The sequence below is a fragment of the Poromitra crassiceps genome (assembly GCF_964638095.1).
Source record: "Poromitra crassiceps genome assembly, contig: HAP1_SCAFFOLD_127, whole genome shotgun sequence".
NCBI classification, from domain to species: Eukaryota; Metazoa; Chordata; class Actinopteri; order Beryciformes; family Melamphaidae; genus Poromitra; species Poromitra crassiceps.
In genome coordinates this window covers 61499-70532 of record NW_028152233.1, presented here as the reverse complement: position 1 = coordinate 70532, position 9034 = coordinate 61499, and the positions used below count along the sequence as shown (strand labels likewise).

General features: G+C 41.6%; 1 pseudogene across 1 annotated transcript; it reads right to left on the bottom strand.

Moving 5' to 3' along the window:
- Positions 1-7506: 7506 nt before the first annotated feature.
- LOC310772563 (proteasome subunit beta type-1 pseudogene) lies at positions 7507-8165 on the bottom strand (annotated as a pseudogene). The gene has a single exon. The product of its transcript is annotated as a proteasome subunit beta type-1 pseudogene (transcript).
- Between the last annotated feature and the right edge of the window lie 869 nt (positions 8166-9034).

The window sequence follows — 9034 nt, the reverse complement described above, 5'->3', positions numbered from 1 at the left end:
CCATACTTCCATACTATTTAGTAGGCAAAAAAAGATTTAGTATGTCCCAATACATAGTATGTCAGATGCAGTATGCCAAGAGTACCAGGATGTTGTACTACATCAGCTCCTATTTCGGAGTATGCATCGATGCATGCTGCGCCCGGGCAATCTTCCCCACAATACTTTGCGCAGCAGGAAGTTACGTCTTCTTCTTCTTCTTCTAATGTTTTATGGCGGTTGGCAAACAACTTTTTGTGCATTACCGCCACCTACTGGAGTTACGTCGCACTGACTGAGCTGCGTGTTCATGAATGAGATAATTAACTTTAAGAAAGCCTTGATGAAATATGTTAAAACCAAACAAGCATGGAGTGTGTACCAAAACATGCATATCTTGATTCCTGTTTAGAACTCTGACTTAATGTTTTTGCTTTATTTATTTTATTTTGTTTATTTGATTGTCTGTTCCAATTTTGTAAATGTTTAGTCTGAATTTTTTGTATAATGTACTGTTTGTTACTGCCAGACTTTGTTTATTGAATAAAAAAAAAAAAAAAATGTGGCGCTGCGGACGTCGGCGGAAGTGAGCAAGAGGTCGGAGTTCAGGAAGCTCACCTGACGACAGATGTAGTGTGTCCCAATAGTATGCATTTTGCATGCATGCTGCACACTACAATCCATACTTTGTGAGGGCAGCGGCAGTACATACTACAAGAAAGAAGTACAAGTATGGGTATTGGAACGGGGCCCATCACTGCCACACTTTTTCTGCCTTCAAAGGAAGTCGTGAACCCGTGTTTACGAGACTGGAAGTCGTCTCCACGACATGCTTGGCATTCAAGTGGTCACGTCATGCACAGAGCCCATATCCTCACATATCATTGTAAAGCCTGATAATGGAGAATTCAGTTGGGCTCGTCTGAGGACGACCTAATAAAAATAATAAAATATTTCTCTCGGTCTATAAATGTCAAAAATTGGTGAAACATGACAATCACTTTTCCCCCAAATAGTGGGGCAGATAAGCTTGTATATGGAAGGTATTGTGCATTTTATGACTAAAGCATGAAACTTTCAGCATATAATCTACATAGCCAAAGGTTTTAATTCAGACGTAGAAACACTTTCTATCTGACCTCTGGTGACCTTGAGAGGTCATTGAGCTCAGCATTGCATTTTTCAAGTTTGTGCCCCATCACTCTCCATTATAATCTATATAAAAGGGAGCATGTGGGAAGCATGGTGCTGTCTTTGCTCTCTCCAGACCGGCAGAGGGTGGAGCAGCAAACTTATCCAATGTGGCTGCAAGAAAGGGTGTACTACACGCTGCAAGTGCAAACAGGCTGCCCTCAAGTGTACTGCCCTTTGCTCATGCTCAGGAGACTGTTAGGCTTAGAAAGGACACACATGATCATACTGAACTACCGTAAATTCCGGACTATAAGCCGCACCGGAGTATAAGCCGCACCTGCAAAGTTGACTGTTTTTTACATATATAAGCCGCACCGGACTATAAGCCGCGGGTGTTTTAATGGTTTTAATGTTTTTTTTTTTTTTTTATTGTGTTTTAATGTTTAATTACTATATGTAAGGGTTCATGCACAGAGGGGATTGTCGGGAAAGAGATGGCTGTTTGAGGAAGCTCCCATTTATTAACACGTTCACTGCCAATGACGTGTTAACACGTTTTCAGAATCCAGCTGTTGACTGCCAACGACGTGTTAACACGTCAAAAGAAATTCGATTTTTTTTTTTTTGACGGTGGGACGTTGATCTAACCCTTTTACGTCTCCTACACCAGAATTGGAGGTATTGAATGTGTATAATCTATTTTACCGACCCACTGAGTGTCGACATGTCTCTCCACAGTAGAAAGAGGCGACCCAAAACTGGAGGGAAAAGCGCGAGGAAGCCGTTCTCATACTGTAAAATTGATGGCGAAAACGCTTTCACTTTCGCGCTGATGCACAGCGGTGGCAACGGTGGGGGGTTCCAAGAATAGATTGGATGCACACTTTGAAACACGCAGCATAAATATGACCAGAATCGCATCAAAGCTCTCAACCAAAACTCCACGAAACGAGCGAGTCCACCCAGACTTCCTCAAACAGCGGCCGCGCAAACAGGCAGCAGCCAGGCAGCAGCAACTTCGTTGTGACACGCCCGCTGGAGAGCCAGGGAGGCAGGAGGAGAACACACACGGAGGGAGGAGTTGGAAGCAGAGGGGGGTTTCCTGCTGTTATGGAGGAAATTACTGTTCAAAACTATTGTTTAGATGTCTGACTCTTACTGATGCCAAAAATGAATGGTTAAAGTGACTGTTCTATCGAATTTCACAAAAAGCCGTTTATCTCTAAATAATTTTTCTGACGCTGAAACCATGCTGTATTCAACTGCTAATGCTTACATAACTACTAACTCTACAAACTAACTCTTTTAGACAGAGAAAGCACACATTCTATTAGTTCTTTTGAGATATTGTGTGTTCACAAAATCTTAGCAGAAAAGAATCCTCGGGTCTTGAAAGATGAGCCAGAATCCTCAAAAAAACCCTCTGGCAGAAGCTAACTACAGTAAAAAAAAAACGTCTGGCAGTGAATGTGTTAACATTTCAACAAAACAACATAACACAACACCACCTGTGTTGTTTTTTACAGTGCACACAGTGTCCGCGGTGTGGTGAAAAGAGGGCAAGAGAGGAAATTAAAACAGAAGTGGATTTATAGTTAGAAAGAGTGCTAAAAAAGAGAGATTTTTTTTTTTTTTTTTGGAAAAAATCCATAGATAAGCCGCACCGTTATATAAGCCGCAGGGGCCAAAAAAGGCCAAAAAACGGGGGAAAAGCCGCGGCTTATAGTCCGGAATTTACGGTAATAATGTCATCGTGGTGTGGGTTAAGAGATGCCGACATGACAACACTGTTCAGTCAAATTTAACACAAATTGTGTGAAGTCCACTTTTTTGAGTTGTTTTTGTAAGTAAGTAAGTAATACTTTATTTATATAGCACTTTTCAAATCCATGGATCACAAAGTGCTTTACATACAAGAAATAAAAACAGGTTTATAGCAGGTTCGTTCAAAATTTAGCCAACAGGTACACAAAAGCAGGCTAAAAACGTCAACCGGCAAAAACTGCAACAGGTAAATAACACAACAATAGCATGTGCAGGAACAGCACATAAAACAACAAAAATAAAAACCAATCAGGCAACAAATAAAAAATAAAAAGCAGCGAGTGGGTTACAATTAATAAAAAGCTTGTTTAAATAAATAGGTTTTAAGAAGCGATTTAAAAGTGGACACTGAGTCTGCCAATCTCATACCTAGGGGGAGGCGATTCCACAGTGTCGGCGCTATGGACGAGAAAGCCCGCTCACCTTTTGTTCTGAGTCTGGTTCGGGGGACAATTAACAGTCCTTGGTCCGATGACCTGAGTGGCCTTACTGAATTATATGGCTTCAGGAGTTCAGAGATGTAGCGAGGGGCTAGGCCTCGCAAAGCTTTACAAGTGATTCAAAGTATTTTAAAATAAATCCTCTGTCTCACTGGCAGCCAGTGTAAGGAGGCCAGAATGGAGGAGATGTGAGACCTACGGCTTGTCCTGGTTAAAAGCCTTGCAGCTGCATTTTGGACCAGTTGAAGCCTGGACAAGTTGGCATCGCTGAGGCATGTAAAGAGGGCATTGCAGTAATCAAGGCGTGAGGAAATGAGGGCGTGAATGAGTGTTTCCATATTTTTAGCAGAGGACTGATTTAATTTTTGCAATATTAAGCAGATGAAAGAAGCAGGATTGAACAGTTTTTTTTGTGTGTGTGGTGGGTGTTTCCCCCATTTGTTCATGCTTGGAAAATAAAACACAATTGACATAGCCAAGACTGCTGTTGAAATGTCAGTCTGCTTTCACCTATTAAAGCAATTTGAACATTATCAGTGTGCTCCAGAACTCTCCTTTTTGTTGTTGTATTTTGTTGTCTCTATACTGCCTTTGTGCCTGCTTCATGGTGTATAGAAACACTGGAGAAAGTTTCATGCTTTACTCATAAAATGCGCAATACCTTCCATATACAAGCTTATCTGCCCCCACCCACTATGCTGGTCTGCAATGGTATTATTATCATGCTACAAACTGACACACATGGACACAAGGCGATGGCTGAGAAAATAACTAGCTTTATTAGAACAGAACTGGAATTTTAGCAAAGATATATATACATTATTATAATGGGGAGTGATGGGGCAAAAATTTGAAAAATGCAATGCTGAGGTCAATGACCTCTCAAGGTCACCAGATAGAAAGTGTTTCCACGTCTGAAATAAAACCTTGGGGTATGTAGATTATATGCTGAAAGTTTCATGCTTTAGTCATAAAATGCACAATTGGTTTGCTTATCTGCCCCACTAAAAGTCCGAGATGACTTCCTTAAATATCCTGACTCCTGACCAACAGTCCACAACCGAAAGATTCTCAGTTTACTGTCACAGATCACTAAAGAAACCAGAAAATATTCACATTTAAGAAGTTGGAAGGAGATAATTTTATATAGCCTACTATGCAGTGCTCGATTCCTCGCCCACCCTGCAGCTCGTGCGGGCTCGCATACGCAGCTCAGCCGCTGTGCGGCGTCGCCTGCATCTCGGCTGCTGCGTGGCCTCGCCTGCTCTGCGCTATTGGCATGCACTGTGCACATTTGCCCAATTTCGCATCATTGATGACATCACTCACTGATGACATCACAAATTGCTCAAGTGACCATCACTGATCACATCATGGTGTGCTAGAGTGACATCACCCCGTGCACAATTGCTTAACTCCGCATGTCATAGACATTGTGACATCATCAGTAGTCTCTCCCCAGACTCAAATATTATGTTGAATCGCTGCGCTCCGCATAACAGAGAGAGCTCTGCAGCATGCAGTAACGTAGTGCATCAGCCTAAGAACTCTCATGGGACTGGCGTCGAGACTACATCATCAGTGACATCATTACTGACCAAAATCATCACAACTCACACAATGTGGGACAAAAATGGCAGAGAAACAAACAAACAGAACCCACTTACTCCCTTTTATATGATGATTTTATTTTATTTATTTATTTCTTAAAAATTTGTCTAAATAAGGGGGGGGGGCAGTGATTAATTATCTGACTAAGTCCTAGCTACTTGGTCTGTATCTCAGTTCCTGACATTTTGATCAAGTTTTCCCAACGTAACGTTAATGTTTAGCCATTAAAGATACAAGTTGATGTAATAACTTAGGTCAGTGGTCATAACGTTACCAGTTACATCATTACATATCGTATCCCCTTAAGTTCTCTCTTGTATGGAGAGACCGTCACGCCACACTCCATTCAAAAATGTAAATAATGTTGCTTTGCTTATCGCTACACATTATTTTACTTGGTATACCGGTATGCCATACGCTGGGACACAAGACAGGGATCTGAATGGACGTTGGGTAACGTTGTTTGACTACCTCGCCTTTAGCCTTTGTAAAGCCAGAGAAGACTGAAATATTGTGACTACTATTAAGAAAAGTGAGTCTATTCTTAATTCATGGTTACAGAGGGATCTTTCAATTTTTGGACGTATCTTGATTACTAAAATTGAAACGCTATCTAGGTTTATATACCCAGCCTTTTCACTAGCCATTCCTGACAACTTAATCAAATAAATTAATCAAAAGATTTTCAATTTTATTTGGAGAAATAAAAATCACTATCTTAGAAAAGGTGATACAATAAAACCGTTAGAAGAAGGAGGTCTACATGTGATTGATTGATAAAAACAAACAAACAAAATCGCCTTTAGCCTCAACACGAGACTCTTCGCGTTGAGGCTACCTCGCCTTATCGAACTTAACGTTATTAGCTCACCTTTGAACTTTTAACATAACGAGCCAGGCAATTCTTTATGTGCACGAGAAGAAGCTATGTTCACAGATTTAAATAACATATGTGTTGTTACCTGTCAGGTTTCTTGTCAAATTGTAGGAACAGTTGTTTAGCCCTTTTCCACCGGTGTCTGCCTCTACAGAACATGCTAGTCTGAACGCTACAGAAGGCAGCCATGTTGTTGTTATCAAAGGACCTCACCTGAGTGGTTGGTTGGTGTCTGGTGATTTGCCTGAATGAAATTGGACCACGGTATTTGCCCCCCAAATATGTATATTATAATAATAATAATAATAATAATAATAATAATAATAATAATAACAACAATGATGATGATAATAATAATAATAAATGTTTCCCTAAATGTATTTATGAATGATTGAAAGCTATTTCTTAACTAGCAGCTCACAGACAATTAAAAGAGAGAGGCTTGAATGTGTAACCCTAAGTTTTAGACGTGTGCTCCCCGTCTCTTCAGGCTGTGGGTTCAGTGAATCGGGCTACAGTTACTGTCGGGTTTATTTATTTATTCATCACACATAGCCAAACGGCAAGGGCAGTAGCAGGCTAGCAGGCTAATAGCTCAGCTTTCACATGTGTGTTGACAACAGGAACTCGGGCAGTTGTTCTCCACCTACAACGTTCCCCTGGGATACGAACACCAGGCGGAACCAACATTAATCATCAACATAAAACACTACGACCCAATAATAAATAATAGTACAATTAACAGTAGCAGCGACAACTACATTATAATCAAAATAACAAATTAAAGTGCATTAATAATTACTAGACATAAAACGGTACAAAATAAATCAAACACAATAACATAGATTACAAATGTGTGAACACTTCTCAATGGTGCTGTTTTTCTGGGGGCAACTGCCGGAAACAGCAGTTCATGGTGAAACCATGCCCTCTTTGAACTCCAACTGCTCCTTCATACTTTAAGCTAGACACTCCATTTAAACTTTAAACGAGTCACCACTTTTAGGACTGCATCACCTTAATTCAGCTTTAATTTATCTTCTACTGTTCACAGTTTAAGTTTTATGCTTTTTTCAGCCTTTATAATAGGACCCTATGGAGCCAGCCTTGAGTGTGTCTCACCCTAGCAGGCTGTACTTTTGACTAAATTCACACATTTTAAAACGGCGACAGTTCACACAACTTTAACACTATTATACATCAGACCCTGAGCTACTTCTGCTAACACTCAGTCAAAATATAAGCAATGTGATGTAGCCTATAGTTTTTGAGATATCAACATTTTTTGATACCACCATCTGCCTTGAACTCCTATGAAAGTTGGTGCCACAATGGATCGGCCGGAGGGACGACTGACTCTGATTGGTCTGAACCAACCAATCATCACTCCTCCCCATACCTCTGTATTCTTCCTGCATTTCACTGTATCACCCAGTGATTGCAGAATCCAAAAATAGAGAAAGCAGAGATTGTGGACTTGGCTGTGGACTATCTTCAAATGTGGACAGACAGGAAGAGCAATGGTTGGTCAATCAAAATAAATGATCAATAGATTGTGAATAATTTCTAAAAACATCCCATTTCTGAAACAACAAATCAGTAGAAGCAATGAAACCAGGGAGGGAATAAGTCTTTCCCTGCTCAGTCCTTCCTCAGTGGGACAGTCTCCTCTTTGATGTCCTCCTTGGAGATGATACAGATCCGAAGAGCGTCTCCAGTGTTCACATCTCTTTCTGTGGCCGAGATGAAGACTTCTTTGACCAGCTGGGTCGTCTTTTCCCGAGTCAGAGGAACGTGCCGCACACCCTCCATGTTCTTCAAACAATCTGGTTGTCTAGTAGTGGTTGAAGCATGGCACTGGCCGATCCTCCAGCCTTGTAGGTGTCTCTCTGGTAGGAGCCCACCGGGTCAAAACTGTACACTGCTCCCTTGCCCTCCTCATCCAGTCCTCCAATGATGTTAGATATAGTAGGGGAAGAACCTCCTGCCGTACAGGATGGTGGACAACATGGCTCCTATGGTCATTATCTTGTTGTTGGAGTGTTTGTGTTTGTACATCTTTACTCTGGCTTCAATGATTTTAGTCAGGGTCAGAGAGTCACCATGGCAACCACTGCAGCCAATGACAGTGGTGTCTGTCAGCTTGTAGTGACGGCTGTGAATGGAATAGCCTTCACTGAGAGGCGTGTCTGAGGCTATGATGGCAAAGTCTATCCGGCAACAGCAAGGACAGTCCCTCTGTTGAAAGCGTATGGTGAAAACCGTTGCTCTACCGGCACGGTGTAATTATATTCTTTCATCCTCCCGTTATCTCCGTAAACTTGCGTTTGTTCTCACAAAAGCCCAGCAGTGTTCAATTTGGTATATTTACAAAAGGTGGCTGTTCTGTTTGGTGAACCTCCACTTGGTGAACCTCCAGGGGGAGGTGCGCCGCTTCGTGGGCCTGTCTTCAATGGGGAAGAGCTCCCTCAGCGGGCCACGGTGGGCCTTAGTTTTGGCCTCTGTGCTGCTCCTGCAGTTGGAGAAATGAAACCAAGGATGAGATCATGGTGACACTAACAAGAACACTTTAGACACTCAACAATTGAGCCAAGATAGCCTGATATTGCTGTTTGACACACTTCAGACTACACCAAATACATAAAGAAGCTCTGTCTGATGGCATTTATTCGTTTCTGACTCTGGGAAAGTGACAACAACTGTCAAATTATCTAAAACTACACTGTCTCTGAGCTATTAACCAAATCACACACATTTAGACTATGCTATGTGATCTCCTATTGATAACTAATGTAATATCAGAACAAAAAGGGAAGCACGCACATCTCCGTAAAATTTGCAGGTGCTGGACTCGAAATACACACCATAGAAAGAAGAGGAAGTCCGCACACTGTTGACGCTCCAACTAATGTAAAATGTCATCTTTTTTCCCTCTGATTCACTGAGCCTCCCGTGAAACTGCTTGGAGTCCCCCTGGGGAGGCCCACCTCCCACTTTGAAAACCTCTGTATTCGAGTGTTCTCTTGGAGTAATTCCTTTCTGTCCCATTTCAAAAGTCACATTGTTCCAGACCTTAACTCCCTGACTGGATTTAAAGATTTGGGGTCAGAGTTCAATATAATTGTTAGCTAAGCCAGAGGTTCTCAAATGTTTTTCTGCCAAGGACCAC